The 13,149-nt window shown below is 34.7% G+C and overlaps 1 long non-coding RNA gene across 1 annotated transcript; it reads left to right on the top strand.

Moving 5' to 3' along the window:
* The first annotated feature begins 3,784 nt into the window (after positions 1–3,784).
* Positions 3,785–12,883, top strand: LOC123569877 (uncharacterized). The gene is made up of 3 exons (XR_006693764.2): positions 3,785–3,869; positions 6,269–6,369; positions 12,450–12,883. It is a non-coding gene; the product is annotated as an uncharacterized lncRNA (long non-coding RNA).
* The last annotated feature ends 266 nt before the right edge of the window (positions 12,884–13,149 follow it).

Here is a 13,149-nt window from a genome sequence, read left to right on the forward strand (position 1 = left end):
GAAATATTTGGAAAAAAATAAATTCCACAAAATTCTAAAAGCAGAACTTTAATTTGTAATGCACTTATTACTACATTAAATCCATGCAAATTAAGTGGTGGATTAATAGGCATGGATTTATTGTATTAGGATTTTATAAGAAATCTAAAGGTAATTTAAAGTATATGGGAGGATGTGCATAGGTTGTATGTAAATATTATGCACCTGAAATATTTCCCCTTTATTTAGTGTCTATTGTTGCACTGAAATCACAATGTGGAGCTGGATCTTACCTACACAAAGAACAGTGATGCAGCTTTGATTTGCCTTGTTCTTTATAATAACCTCTCTCTCTCAGACTCTGGCATTTGATTGAATGGAGTTAGATCAGGAGATAATCTGAGAGGCTATCCAATCAACATGCTTATAGTGTTCCTTCATCTCTCCACACAAAGACTGAAGTGTTCTTGGGTGAGGAGCTGGCTGTGGAGCCACACTGTCACCTCAGTTTTCCTTTCTTACTCCAATGTACTTTGTGCAAATCAAGGAGAGGTGGCAAACTGGTCAAATCTGCTGGCCAAATCCTTTTATCGTCCATGGTCCTAATATGTAACAATGGTCTGTGGCCCACCTTGATGATCTTATTTTTCCCAAAGACTCCATTTTCAGAAAATAATCATAAGCATTACCTTCTGGGAAGGCATGAGGTAGGGGCTTACCTGCTTTGTATAATAAATGTAAACATGGATTAAATTATTACCTTACATCTTTTAGAAATGTTCAAAGGATTTTTTTTAAAATTTTGAATATGATTATAAAACTAACGAATTATCTGGGAAGCACTAAACACTCAGTACAGAGAAAAAACACATTCCAGTTTATAATAGTAAAAGTTTACATAGAATTTAAATGTATTTAGTATAATATTAATTATCATTATCATTCCGTCACCCAATTATAGTACTGATTAAGTCTCTACACAGGACTTAGTACTTCCTCTCTGATTTTGTTCTCATGTTCTTTTATTGTTTTAAATTCCTAGCTATGTTGCTTTCAATTAGGTTGACAGCTCTTAAATATCAGGACAAAACAAATTGCAGAATATAATCAATCAGTTAGAAATGGCTGTAAAATGCAATACTTTTTTCTTAGCTACCCACTTTATTAACTGTATTTCTGTTTGTCTTTTTATCTCAAAGTCTATTCAAAATTATGATTGTAAAAATCTATACAATATGGGAATTGAAAAGCAACCAGCATTTCATAGAAACGTGTAATGTCATTTCAATATATAAACAAACTCAGGTTTTTACAGGAGAGGAGTTTTTGTGTAAGTTCATATATTCAAGAGGTTACAGAACACTTGGTAAGTGAATAATCTCTCTAGCATCACTGCCATTACTAAAAAATTCTTCGTCTCAGGGCTCTTTCCTATCTCACACTACAAAAATACCACTGAAAGGGAACAGCTTGTCCCTATGGCTTTTGAACTTAGCATAGTCAGATGAGTAAGTACATTTTATGTATGCAGTTAGAGGTTAGTAAAAATAAAGACGTGATGAAATCATGCTGGAATTCCAACCTCTTGAATTTCCATCCTAGCACTGCTTCGGGTTTATAAGGAAGATATATGAAGAGCATTTATAGTTTATTTCTATAGGGATTTAGCCACAATCTCCTACACAAAGTCGTTAATGATGAAAAGCTAGAATGTACCATAATGGACATAAGTTTCCTTTTGTAGTCCTGGTTTAGAATCAAATCACTCTTCTGCTCTTTTTATTCTAGGCCATGCCATTCTTGAATAGAAAAAAAAAATCATATTTTTTCACTTATCACCAGGTGAAATTTAACTTCCTGCAATTAACTATACACAAACCTACAGCTGTATCAGCAAATCTGTTTATATTTACAAATAGATATTATATATTTTTTCTAGTTGTTATAGATATCCCAAAATATCATTTATCACCATTTTGATGTCATGGTTGATATTAAACCAGCAAACTATATCTTATTATTTAATATGTTAACGAAACAAATATAGATATCATAATTTAAAAATTATTTTGATAAGTATATTTTAATATAACTGGCTTCCTTTTTAAACCTGTGTACTTTATTTTATGGATTTAAATGGAATATTCTAAGAGGTTTATAGGCTGCTCCAAACTCTTGAAGGGGTTTACAGGACAAAGAAGTTTAAAAACTCCTGTTCTACTTTCACGTCTCAATCTTGGTCCACATGGGAGAATAAAAGAGATAAAGGCCAAGAAAAATACCTAGGTATGATTGAAAGAGATTGTCAGAAAGAGGTTACGGACTGAAAATTTGAACAAAAAATTGCAATATCATCCCACATCACACAAAGAAAAATCCATAACATCATAAATTTGGCTCTGTCAAAGCAAACATTGGCCTAGCCTAAATTAAGCAGACTTTATTCTTTATTTTCCCATTGCAATAGGGGAGAGAGACAGAAAACCCCACCAAAGCAAATGTGGGAAAGGTTTTAAGAGCTGGAGTGGAGGAGGAATTTTAGTACAACTATTTTTGCTAGCCTTACCTAGTGAAAAAGCAAGCTTTCTCTTATCTTCGTGAGCGGAGGTAGTTTTACAAGTTGAAGCAAGGCCACTTACCGACGTTAAGCTTCTACTCTCCCACAGAAACTGGGAGATGGGAGCGCTTTCTTCCTTTTCTTTTTTCTTTCTTTTTTTTTTTTTTTTTTTTTTTAGACCGAGTCTCTGTCGACCAGCCTGGAGTGCAGTGGCGTGATCTCGGCTCACTGCAAGCTCCACCTCCCGGGTTCCCGCCATTCTCCTGCCTCAGCCTCCGGAGTAGCTGGGACTACAGGCGCCCGCCACCTCGCCCGGCTAGTTTTGTTTTTGTATTTTTAGTAGAGACGGGGTTTCACGGTGTTAGCCAGAATAGTCTCGATCTCCCGACCCCGTGATCCGCCCGCCTCGGCCTCCCAAAGTGCTGGGATTACAGGCGTGAGCCACCGCGCCCGGCCCCTTTCTTCCTTAATATATTTCAAAGGCATGACTCCCAAGTCCTTGAGAAAGACATCCCTGGATTGTAAATACTGTGAGAGGTTTTTGTTTTGTTTTTTTTGTTTTGTTTTTTGTTTGTTTGTTTTTTTTTTTTTTGGTTTTTTTAGATTTACATGTCAAAGGGGAAAATGAATTTTCAATTCCAAGTTTTCTAACATTAAATGCCCTTATAAATGGAGATCAGGACCTAGGCTCAGGAAGAAGCTTATCCAATATCCAATGAGGGAAATATTACAGCCATCCTTGCTAACTTTATCAGTTCCTCCTAGTGTTACTCTTCATGAAATAGAATGAGGAGAAAGAATTCAGCTCCTTCAAGAGAAACTATGTCTGAGCATAGGTGTGTGTGAAAGAGAAAGTGTGTGTGTGTGTGTGTGTGTGTGTGTAAGTGTATGTGTGGTATTTCGCAATAACGGACAGTGCTGTCAAATAAATATAAATTGGAATTTCGTGTGAACACCAGAAAAACAAAACTAAGAGCAAGTGTAAAGAGTTCTTGGGATAAGAAAGACTCAAGAAAATGTTGCTTTTTGTTTACTAAATCTGATAGAATAAATTACTAAATAAAATAATCTGGCTTTGTCAACACGTGTAGGGCTTTCTGGCAGTCCTTTTATAAGAAAATAATTCCCATTTCTTTTTCAGTCTGTCTCCAAAAGAAATGATATGCCATCTAATCTCAATGTAAGCTCTCAATGTACCACAAAAAAGCAAATAATCCAATGTCATTCTTGATTAAATAATCACCTTTTCAGGGCAAAGCCAAGAAGTGTTTTTTCCCCGCTCCCTGAAACAGGAACTGTGACCTAATTCTCATTCCTAATCACAGAATCAAAGGTTAGTATTTGAACAACCTGACACTCACTTTAAGCCATTCTATTTTTCTGCCAAAACTTCAACTTTGTTGACATTCCTTGATTATCCACATTAATGATTGAATCAGCTATTTTTGCCCTTGGATGTTTCTTGTTCTTTATATTCTGCACTACATTTTTTCACACAATAGTATTCCCTGGTCACAATGTTAGAATTAATAATAAGTTAACAACTGATACAGACTGAATGTTTTTTATTTTTCCTGTAATCTTATTTAACCTTATAATTCCATTATTGTTATAATGACAGTTATTTGATTCCAGCAAGAAGTAATACATTTATGATGGCTGATGATAAGCAAGTTTAAACTTGAACTTCTTTGAACAAAGACCTTTTTTTTTCTTTTGTACAGAAACTAAAATTATATACACTTTCCCAAGTCTTCCCTTTGCATAACAAAAAATAGAAGTTTCCTTGAGACTGAAATTTGGCATCATAATTAATTTTTTCTTTATTTTGAGAATTGCCCTCTGGATAAATTAAGAGAGAAGAGTGGGGAAAAAAGTGCCATTATGTTTTGTGTCTCCTCAGTGTAAATTAAATTGCTGGTTTGAGTCTAATGGGGGCATACATTTCCATGATAAAGGGAGAGATCTGTTCGATTCAGGAATACAAATGGTTAAAAACAAGATAAAGCTATTATCTACTCTAGGACTCTATTCTGCAGAGAAAACTCCTGGGTACTTCTAATAAGAAAGATACAGCAGAGCTTCCTGACAGGAACAGAGTGAGCCTTTGTTAGTCCTGGACTTTTCTGTCACTCACATATAGATAATATCAAGCACTGTGACAGAGACAAGGTATATATGACTGCTACTTAGACAATGGGAATGCTAAGCCTCTAATTGAATTTCTCTCTGAGAAAAAGACATTTTCTTTGGGGAAAAGTAACATTTTGTCAAGTAAAAATGATCTGCTAATTGTTGTAGAAAATTTCTCAGTTTAGATATAATTGATCTTAGTTTTATACTTAAGTCTCATTACCCTCTCCACATTACCCATTTGCAGCTTCTTTACAGTATGCCTGTGCTTGCTAGAGTAAAAGTAGATTTTTTTTTTTTTAGTTTCTAGAATCTTATTCATGGAAAATCTTCATCTAAGTGGTGTTTTCACATTTAAAAAGCCACCTAACAAAATGTCCAAGTATTGTTTTCTTGCTGTCTTCCTAATTATTCATGTATGTCTACGTGTATAGAATCACAATTACTTATACTTGTTGATGTCATGTATAAAATGTTGAAATTCTATACTGTTACTCTAGATACACAGTCAAATGCACTATTTTCAAGGCACATTGAATACTCATAGCTTTTCTTTTGCCTGGAGGCATAGAAGGCACACAGCTTCTTTATCATCATCTGTTTAACTCCAAACCTTTTCTGAAAATTGAAACTTTCTACTTTGTATATGTGTCTTTATTTCCCTCCTTCTGTTTACTGATATGATTGATTTTACATTCCCATTACTTTATAGGAAAATATGGACAGATAAAAATTGTGACTCCCTTGTGTTTGAAGATCTGTTCATCACAGAAGGAATATTGGCTTCTGTTTTGTGTGAAAACTCATGTAACGGCATCTTGTGCGAGTTTAATGTCAGTAAGGGTGGATGAGTCATTTTGTTACATTTGTGTATGAGATAAGCACTATTAGGATTTAAGATTAGTGTAAATTGTAAAAGGACAGCAAATAAGCAAGGATTTGTTTTTTCTTATTTTTTTTCAAATATTTTATGTTTTGAACAGAGTTACTGAAAGAGACAAATCCAAATGCCTGTAAGAGTGAGAATTTTCTGCATGTTCTCCCAAGATATGGTGACAAAAAATAAACATTCATTAATAACGAAAGCTTAATTTTATTTTTTCATCTAGATAGAATACAATGAAGATGATGATTTTTAAATGAATATATCTATTGTTAATTTTATATGACTATAAAGAAAATTACTAGTCAAATTTCATACTAGGTGTTTGAAACGCATCTCTCTTTGCAGCCACAGAAAATGACATCTACTTTTTCTAGCTCTAGTGTTTATATGAAAATCTGTCAATCATTTTGCAAGATGTTTTATATCTAAGTGTATCTGTCAGGAAGTCCTATTCAAGATCCATTGGAGTTATTCTGGGCAAACAACAGAAGTAAATCCTTTTGGAAATATTAAAAACAATTACTAGGCCCAAAAATGTTTGTGCAAATTTGAAAAATAAAAAGTAAATTTTGGAAATACGTTGTCAAGTCACAATCTCTTTAAAGGTTATATATATATATATATATATATATATATATATATATATATATATTTGAGAGGTTATTTTAATATTTTAAGTAGTATAAAAATTATTTTTCTTTTTTATTCTGAAGGAGAAATTTATTTCAATGGGCCAGTCTGAAAGAGCTATTTGCCCAATGGCTTTCTTTCCAATACTTAATGAAAAGATGCATTTTGTACTACTTTCAAAAAGGTAAAGATTTTTCAAAAAAATCGCCCATTCCTTTGCTTAATATGCCAGAGTGATTTTGATTGCTTTTGAAATTCTAAAATGATAGCTAAATTAGAACCATGCTTTTATTATCATGTCAACTGGACCTTAGTTTCTATACTCTTCAAGGTAGACAGAAGAATCTGAGGCATGATCAACAACTTATAAAAAAAAAAAAAACCTTAAATGCCCTACTTACCAAGTAATTAAACTGTTTAAAAAGACAAAAAAAAAAAATGCCTGTAATACTGCTTTTCCAAGTGTGTGAAAACTATTTGTAAAATAAATTATTTACAATAAAAATTTAATTGTATTATTTTAAAATATATAAAGCTATCTATAAAGACAGCAGGCATACAACAAGGTTATGAATGCTTTAAAATCTCAAAATTCTACATTTTCCACTTTCTTTTTATTAACCTGCAAGAGGGATGCTTATGTGAATGTTCTGCCTTCTATAAGCTTGGTGCTATTTTATTTCCATTTTATAGATGAAGGAATAGAAACTAGAAGATGTTAAATAACATGTCCCCAAACAGATTTTCTTGATGCAATTTTTACTTGCTTTCATGAGTTAACCAGAATTACACAATTATATTTATTTTCAAACACATTTCCGTCTGCTTACTTCCACAATACCTCTATTCAATATTGGTGGAGAGATTAAAGTGGAAGATTTGGGCAGTTACCCATGCTGTGACTTCAATCAATTTTCTTAACCTCTCTGTGGATTTTGTTTCTCCTTTCTAAAATGTGTATTTTAATAATAATCCTAACAACATTTTATCATTTTTTAAAATTGATATATTTCAAAGTGAATTGTAATCTGCAGTGGTAACTATTTATTATAAGTTAACAATGTATTGGGAGGTCGAGGCAGATGGATTGCCTGAGCTTAGGGGTTTGCAACCAGCCTGGGCAACACGGTGAAACCCTGTCTCTACTAAAATACAAAAAATTAGCCAGATATGGAGGCGGGTGCCTGTAGTCCCAGCTACTTAGGAGGCTGAGGCAGGAGAATGGCGTGAACCCGGGAGGCGGAGCTTGCAGTGAGCCAAGATCGTGCCACTGCACTCCAGCCTGGGCGACAGAGCGAGACTCCGTCTCAAAACAAAAAAAAGAGAAAAGAAAAAAGAAGAGCAATGTAGTCAGTTACATATACAACTCTTATTGAGTATGCACTGTGTGTTCAACACTAGTTTAGGACCTGATATTAATGTAGTTCTGAATTTAGTTTTCCTATTCTTGAAGACAATATCAGCTAACTTCAATTCATATTATAATGATGTTGGCCTAGAAGTCACTTGTATTAGTTTGTCATTGCTGTGTAACAAATTACCACCTACTTAGTGATTTACAAAAACACAGTTATTAGTTTGTAGCCCCTTTATCTTTGCCACATAATATAATCATGGCAGTGATATCCCATAATATTTATAGGTTCTATAACACCCAGGGAGAAGGGATTATACAGGTTATGCAGAACAGAGGCAGGAAACTTGGGTACATTTTAGAATTCAGCCTACCAATCGCAGTATGCCAGGGTCACTTGATTTGAACAGTAGAGGATGGTGACAAATGTGTCTTATTCACAGAAGGCTATGAAAATAGGCTAGATTTGGAAGGGGGAATGAAGAAGAAACAAGTGACATCTTTTCCATGAAGTAGACACTCTAAGCCTGCTATCACTGAAACGTACTACTTTGACTTTGTACAATTAGCCAGTCTTGACAATCAGAATATGAAAGGCATGCTGAATTGCCAAATTATATTGAATGTGTCCTATATTGGTGTTACTCCCTGGTATCGCAAGACAAGACAAATTGCAATCCAGGGATCTGACTAATGAATGTATCAAAATAGTTATGATGACATTGGAAAAGAAATAGAATCTCAGTATTTTGAGATATTAAGCCAGAGATACATGTACATTGATAATGGCACAAAATTGTCTGTATTCATGACTCAGTCCTTGAAAGTTTATATTACAAAATGAACAATACAATCAATCAGCTATTTCTAGTCACTTTATATTTGATTCTTCTGTCACAATGGCTTTCCTCCTCACTTTCATAACTCAAATTGGAAAAGGACTGTCTGCAATGTGGACTGTAAAAAATAGTCCACATTTTGATGGATCCTTATTACTTATTAAATGTTTAATAGGCTGCAGGACTCACTCTAAGATCTGTTTCATTTCCCTTGGTGCATATAGTATTACTTGATAGGGGAAGGATACTATCCATTTTTGGAAAGTTTTATAAATAGTATTAGGAGAAACTTCGAGATACTTATTATTTTCTCCTATTTAAGTTACACTGAGTTGAATTTACAAGTATAATAACTTTAGTGAGGAAAATTACTAAAGTTAAAAAGAAAATAGTGGAGAGAAAAATCATTATCTGTATACAGAAAACTAAAGAATTAAAGAAACATATATTTTTTGTGATTTGCACGATCTTCAATGTAATCGGAATAGAGAAAGGTCACAGGGCTCAACAAGCAACCCCCTGCTGCTTTTCTCATCGCTGGTTTCCTGTTCACTCTATACACTCGTCTCTTCTCTTTGTCTAATACATATTGACTTTCTTATTTCACAGACTCTGTGATATTTTGCACAAGGTTAGTAACCCTGAAGATTTTCTTTCACTGCAAAACAAAGGGTCATTCTTCTAAAGATGTTTATATATCCTCGTTTGTAAATGTTGTTTAGAAGAGGAAGGAATGCTGTGGTTTAAGGTAACATAGTTTTTATAAAAATGTATTTCTTTAAAACCCTAATACAGGGTTTATAAGGCTTGACCATATGTACTCTGTATATGTGTATACAGTTTAATTATATGTAGAATTAATGTTTACCCAACCTAAAGCATGCACGTGCTTGTATACAAATGTGTGCACATGTATGTGCATGTTTGGGCATGCCCTCCCCTACTCCCACACACAGAAACACATGATCACACACACACACACACACATATATATATATATATATACCTAAACCTGATTGGAATGAAAGATTAATAGAATTTGATTTTCTGGGACTAGTTGTCAAAAATTCAAGAGGATTAGATTGGTTATTTATAACTAGAAAAAAAATTGTCCCAGCCCTTTCTCCATTCTCAGGAAATATCTAGTGGGTTCATGTTTTTGTTTTACTTTTCTAGGAAACAAATGTTTTCTTATTTATCATGTTCAACATCACTGGTTGCTACTGTTCTCTAACTCCCTTTTTTTTTCCCCTATATGTTTGAGTACATATTATTACCTCTCCCTTGATAAAGAGAATCTTCAAAAAAAAAAAAAAAAGGTCGGACGAATGGAGTGTTTTCTTTCAGATACATTTATAACCCAAAAACCTACTTGTGGAGCACTTTTACTTCCCACTGCTGAACTAAAAATTTTGAGTATTGCTGTTGGATCCCTTGATTTTTCTCTTCTCTTCATTCAAGCCTCTTCCTGCTTCAACTTCTCCCAAAGCTCAAGCTTTTAAAAGCTTCTTAGAACTGACACATCACAGAAGTGAATATTCACACTTACTTAGTCCATTCCATTTTGTTTCATAGTATTTTTTTTAATTGGGTATGATCCCAATTACCATTGGAAACACAATAGTACTCTTTTTCCTCTCTAGACCACTTATCTAAGTGTATATAGTGTGTGTGCTTGTGTTTAACCTAATATTAATATTGTCAAACTTAGCAAACCAACCAATCAGCCATCTATTTAATTTGAATTTCAGATAATAATAGATAATTGTTTACTACAATTTGTATTTTAGATAAACATCAAACAATATTTTGGTATATTTCCCAAGCAACGCTAGAGATTATTGCTTCCATTGTTGCTTTTCCATGCAACACATTAGAATATTTTATTCCATAGTTGGATCAAATCTCTGTTTATCCTCACTCACCAAAGCGCTCTCTACTAGTTTAGCATGGTGCTAAGTCCTACACACGAAACCAAAACAAAACAACTGCAATGGCATCATCTTTTGCAAACAACTCAATCTCTTTCATTTTCATTTACCTCACCTGTAAAAGGGAATAATACCTGCATATCCAAATTAGAAGTAAATTTTATATATGTATATATATATAGCATTCAATAAGAATTTTCACATAGAAAGTACTCAGTATTTTGTTTTTATAATTAGCAATGGTACTATCTGTTTTTGTTTCCTGAATATCACTGCACCTTAGCCCTTGATCTCTCTGAGAACTAGATCTTAGGTTATTCTTTTTTTGAGACTTTTGTTTTGTTTTTGTTTTGAGACAGAGTCTCGCTCTGTCACCCACACTGGAGTGCGGTGGCAATCTCCGCTCCCTGCAACCTCCACCATCCGGGTTCAAGCAATTCTCTTGTCTCAGCCTCCTGAGTAACTGGGATTACAGGGCCCAGGCTGGAGTGTAGTGGCAATCTCTGCTCACTGCAACCTACACCTCCCAGGTCCAAGTAGTTCTCCCTGCCTCAGCCTCCTGAGTAACTGGGATTTCAGGGGTCTGCCACCACACCAGGCTAATTTTTGTATTTTTAGTAGAGACGGAGTTTTGCCATGTTTGCCAGGCTGGTGGTAAACTCCTTGACCTATGGTCATCTGCCTGGCTCGGCCTCCCAAAGTAGATTATTCTTTTGAGTAGAATATAATCAGAGAAAAGTATATATGTGTGTATATATATATATATTTCAAATAATAGCTCTTTTGAGATATAATTCAAATATCATACAATTCACTTATTGAAAGTATACATCAATGTTTTTATATATTCACAAAATTATGTTACCATCATAGGTATATATTCTGTGTAGATTCTAATTTTAAAGGGATGCAGATGATAAATGCATGCCGATGATAAAAATATTAAGAGATATAAAATATTATTATACAATCAATGGAAAGTCTTGCGTCCATGTCTTATGATTGGTCTCCTACTTCTGTTCCCAGAGAGAACTACTGTTAAGAGTTACTTTTCAAAATATCGTCTCTGAACATATATGCATATGTACCTAAAATATCTTATAGAAATTAAGTAACGGTATGCCCAGTTGTGGGCCTTGATTTTTCCTCACTTGATGTGTATCTTGAAGATCTTTCCATATAAGCACACATAAGTCTATGATTCTGAATTACTGCATAATATGCCAGTACATTAATATAGCATACTTCATTGTTATTATTGAGAGAGACAGGATCTCACCCTGTTGCCCAGGCTAGAACACAGTGTGTAATCATAGCTCACTGCAGCCTCAATCTCCCAGGCTCAGGGGATCCTCCTGCTTCAGCCTTCTGAGTGGCTAAGTTTACAGGCACACGCCACCATGACTGGCTATTTTTTTTTCTCTCTTTTGGTAGAATAAAATAAAAATGTTACCCAAACTGGATAACATACTTTATTTAAACTAATTTATAATGATGGACATTTAGGTTTTTACAGTAATTTGCTATTATAAATGTTTTAACGGTAAATATTTTTGTTTATATTATCTTTATTCACAAGGAAATGTATCTATAAATTCAATTCTTAAACTTTAATTCTTGGATTAAACAGTATGCAATTTGTTTTTTTTTTTTTTTTTTTGCCAGCCAAGTATTATAAGATAATAGACACATTTTATAAATCCCTCAATTTCTGCAAATAAAATTCCTTAGCTTGTAGGCTTGTTTTATTACTGCCTCAACAACCTATAAACAAATACACAAATACCGTCTTCCTAGGATTTTGGAAAAGCTACTCAAATGCCATTAATTATGTGATTGCTTGTATATAACATCACAGATTTTACTTTTATTACAGTTTACTTAATTTAATGGTTACTTAAGTAACCACTATTACTTATTTTAAGCATTAAATGTGGATGTCTATTCGTTCAATATATATACCTATATGAAAGAAACAATATAGAGTACCAATGTGCAAAAAGGGACTTGAGTCAATCAATTTACTTAAATTTTCCATGCATTCTAAGCCTCAGTTTTCTTGTTTTTAAAGGGAATAAAGATTACTTTTCAAGGTGACAGACTTAGCCTTTCCTTAGTCTTTGCCTTGTCTTCCTCCTAGTGATATGGACAGGAGATGGAAATACTGGGTCGAAGAGGGCAGTTCCCTGGCAAACCTCACCCTCAAGCCTGGATACCTGCTGTCCTAAATGAAAACAGGCATTTCTGTTTTCATGCTCCAAAAGTTGTCTTTTTGCCCACCACATCCCCTGTCCTGCACCCATATGAATCCCGAGCCCCAGGCTCCAGAAGCAGACCAGCAAGCCCGAAGACCAGCAGAAGGACGGCAGAATGATGTGGCTGAGAAAGGGAGAAGAGGAACATCTGAATGCCAAGAGGAGTTCAGCTGGGGGCAGTCAGAGAGGAGTCCAGCCACAGGGCAGCCAGAATCCAGGGGAGGATCACCTTTCCACTCCATCCTCTTCTTCTGCCTCCCCATCCATCCTGCTGAAAGCCACTTCCACCACTCAATAAAACCTGCCATTCTTCCGTGGAGTCCGTGTGTGACCCGATTTTTTCCAAGGCACTGGACAAGAGCTTGGATACAGAAAGCTGTCACCCTGGCCCTCTGCCCTTGTGAAAAGACAGAGAGTCCACTGAGCTGATTAACACTCAAGCCATCTGCAGATGGCAAAGCTGAAAGAGCTCTGTGGCTCACTCCTGTAATCCCAGGACTTTGGGAAGCCAAGGCTGGTGGATCATGAGGTCAGGAGTTCGAGACCAGCCTAGCCAAAATGGTGAAACCCCATCTCTACTAAAAA

Source organism: Macaca fascicularis, chromosome 17 (assembly GCF_037993035.2).
Source record: "Macaca fascicularis isolate 582-1 chromosome 17, T2T-MFA8v1.1".
Taxonomy (NCBI): Eukaryota; Metazoa; Chordata; class Mammalia; order Primates; family Cercopithecidae; genus Macaca; species Macaca fascicularis.